This window comes from Seriola dumerili, unplaced genomic scaffold, assembly GCF_002260705.1.
Source record: "Seriola dumerili isolate Sdu_G_001 unplaced genomic scaffold, Sdu_1.0 BDQW01000056.1, whole genome shotgun sequence".
Taxonomy (NCBI): Eukaryota; Metazoa; Chordata; class Actinopteri; order Carangiformes; family Carangidae; genus Seriola; species Seriola dumerili.
Genome location: NW_019174311.1, coordinates 5429019 through 5432975, shown reverse-complemented (window position 1 = coordinate 5432975; position 3957 = coordinate 5429019).

The window sequence follows — 3957 nt, the reverse complement described above, 5'->3', positions numbered from 1 at the left end:
GAACACATTTTTATGGTTGGGTTTTTAGCTCCACGCCAGCCAGCGTTGCCCTCCTCCGATGCTGCCCCACCCAGAAAGCCTCAGACACGGGCAGAGGTTGTTCGTCCTCGCGGTACCATCTGCAGCACCAAGGACAGCTCCTCTGCATCAGCGCGGGCGCAGCAGCACCGGCTGCCGGCGGCGCTTCGCCGCGCTCACAGGCCGAAAACGAGCCTCATTTTAGGTTGAAACGTCCATATATTGGTGTGATCTTTTTTCTGGGAGGGGAAGCCGGTCTCTTAGGCAGCCAGGCACAAGCTGATGGAGGCACTGGGCCAAACTGGGAGTGTGCTGCTGACTCAGCCTCGACTGCTGCATTAATTTATCTGCACTGCAGTGCTCCACCACCTCCCTTTCCCTTCTCTTTTCCTTACCTCGCCCCTCCCTTTCTGACTCGGCCCTTCTCTCTCTCTCTCTCTCTCTCTCTTCTCCACCTCACTACACCCTCTCACAGCTATCCTGGAGCATTTCAGTGTAGCCAGGAGGTGTGGATAGTGAATGAGGAGCAGGTTCTCTTTGCCCGCATGTGTAGCCTAGCCTATGGAAAACATAGCGACACATACATTTGAAAAAAAAAAATCATACAAAAATCCAGGGAGATGGGGGAAGGACAGAGGAGGAGGGAGATGCTGTGAGTTGAAAAGAAACCATGTTTACTTGAGGGAGAGGAGTATCCGGGGAGACAAAATTTTGTAATGTGATTAAAAGAAGGGAGGAGAGAGAGGGGATGGAGAATTTGCCATATATTCAGTGTGTGCACTGCCTGAAGACAACTCCACGCATCATTTACATACAATTCCACCTACTCTCCAGAAAGGCTTTCTTACCCTCCTCCACCTCAGGGAACCCAACGGAAAACAGCACAAACAGATCAATATCTCCCAACATGGCTATCTCAGCCCTGTTCACAGGAGGCTGTGAGGTTATGGGGGTGACAACTGTAATATCATACCTCTGAGCTATTTATTTTATGGTGAACCGCAAAGAGGAGCATCACAGTACAGATGGACTGCATAATAATGGGGCTATAGTCCGTCCTCTGCCTGGGAGGGGGGTGTTAACACAGGGCTCTTAACAAATCCATAAGTCCATTACGTTTGAAAGGCTGCCTTTCATGACCCTGTTACCACAGTGCCACTCAGCTCCATTTCACAGGACGTTTTGTAATGCACTTGCATCCTCATACAGCACCACAAAAGTGAAATAATCCACACAAAATGGTGACCGCTACTTAAAGTGGACAAAGGGAATCTGAAGTCTGCCTACAGGAAAGTCAAAAGGCAAAAAGGATGTTCAGAAGTCAACATTTCAGCAAGAAACAAACACGAGTTGTAACTGGAAGGCTGCTTTATTGGTAATAAAAAGGTTCGTGCTCAAATGAAGACAATCTTTCATATATTCTTACCAAGAGTCCAAGTGGTTGTGCAACACACCATCATATTGTACTGTATATCCTCTATCACGGTGTCAAATGATAACAACAGTTTGAAAAGCACTTTTTAATTTTTCAGCAAAAAAGAAAAAACGCCCATAATAAACCATGCTAAAAAAGAATGAGTCCTATAATCAAATATTGATACAAAAATAAATTTCAGATGGAAACAGAAATATAGAAGAAATAAAACAGAAATATAGAAGGCAAGCTGCTTTTTCACAAGCCAAGTGGGTGACACACATAGCACTAAGAACAGGACATTTTTGAGTTAGCTGTTTTTCTGTTAACATCACACATTGTTGAATATTAAGATGAAGTGGGGTGTCTGGATGATCCTCTGGCAGTATTTCTGACTCGACATCCCTGATTAATGTTGTGCTCACCCTCATACCCCCACCCTCCACAGTTTGGAAACATGTTTTTGTTTCTTTTTTTTGTTGTTGTCATTTTTCTTTTTTTTTTCTTTCTTTTTTACTTTTTTTTTTCAGTGTGGCATCGACATCCAAATTCGCAGAAAAAGCAGAAAAAAGGCACATGCCATTGAGTGGAACACTAAAAACAAACCATTCATCAAAAGAAATGTGAGGATGAGAAGCAAGTACATGATTGTATGCATGTTGAGTTGTAATGGCACTGATGTGTGTGTATGGGGGGGGGCGCGCTGGGGTTGGTACCGTCTCAGGGTGGACGAGGCAGTCAGTCACACCAGCTGACGTCCTCGCGGGAGAGATCACTGGTAAAGTCGGTGGGCAGAGAGTCACCTGTGTATGTGTATGTGTGTGTGTGTGTGTGTGTGTGTGTGTGTTTGTGACTGTGGGTGTGTCCTGTATACTCAGTGAGGGTGAGACGTATGACAGTAAGTGAGAAATGTGCTGGTAACATTATCCTTTCGTCATGATCAGGCTACAATCCATGGCAAGCAGCTCCAGTAACATCGCACATGAGCTATTCCCCAACATAGAAGGGTGCTGGAAACAACCAGTTTTAGACATCCACTGAACGTGTTGCACATAAATCAAATGTGACAAACAGTGTTCTTCTGTTTTATGTATATACATATAGACACATATGTATACATGTATATATCTTTTGTATTATATAATATCTATATTTCATTCAATTTCTGTCAACAAAGTGAAAAGTGTCTCAAAAAATCCAAAAGGTAACAAATGTGACAAAGGGCATAGCTGGAAGCCATTCTATATTATTGTTATTATTCATTTTTTGATTATTAGTAGTAACATTTTTAAAATTCCGTATTTACAAAAAAACACAACAAAGCATGCTGATAAAATAAAAGAATATAATACAATATTTATAGTTTCTCTCGAAAAGTTTGTTCTTTTTCAGCGATTGTGCCATTTACATCATAGCCTGCACTGTACACATATATGTTTTTGTGTTTTCTTTTTTCTTTTTGTTTTTTGTTGGTTTTTTTTTACATTTTTTTTCAAGTGTGAATGTATCATTCTAAAACATTACATCCAAGATGAACATGGGTAAATTGGATGACATTACTCACTCCTCCTGTGGTTCTCATTGGGAATGTATTTGGTTTCAGTGTGCAGCAGCCAAACTGATTCGGAGACCTCATATTGTAAACAGACCTCAGTTATTGTTACAGACAGGGGGTTCTGGTACAGGCAGTGTTAAACACACCAAATGGCATTAGTGGTGTGACAATGGATGCCAGATTTATGTCCAGTCATCCACTTGTAAATAGGACCATCACTCCTGTGTAGAAAAGAAATGGCAGGAACACATTAAAGAGGCAGTTGTGTCTTGTCAACTACTTGACAAAGCCTCAGGTTTTTTTGTTTTCTGTTTTATGAAAAACACCCACAAAGCTTATTATACAACATAGCTGCGTCGATGTGAGGCCTGCTGATGTTTTATCTCGGCAAGTGTTAGGTTTCTATCTCCATCTCTGACTTATTATTTTTGAAGCGGGTGATAGCGTTTGAAAGCCTGCAAGTATGTGAAAAGATGGTGCGAGCCCGGGTCCAACACCACACAGTGTTTAAGAGGTCCCACAAAAGCACAATGATACACTGACAAACATGGGACTTTCAGCACTCCGACTCAGACCAAAGCACTGTTCTCTTCTTCTGCTCTTGTGTTTCTCTCTTATTCTCATGGCAGTCAGTCTAAAACCCTGAAGGGAGGGGCTCTACCTATTTATTGGTCCACGTTTATGCTGTGTTTATTTATTTATCCCCCATCCACCTCCCTGTAATATCAGACAAAATCCATTTGTTTCTGCAGACAAAACCACAAGCCCTTCACGGCCATCCACCTTCCATACATGCTAGGCACGACAAGGCATGTCCTTGTGATAATTCTCTGCTAACTCTGCTATTTCAGATGGTCAGTGTCATGCTCACTGATCGAAGCCTTTTCTGAGAATGATTGCATCACAAGGACATCAGAGAAGGACTTCAAGGCTTTTTGTTTTTCTAAAGCTCGCAACTCAAATTGTCCGA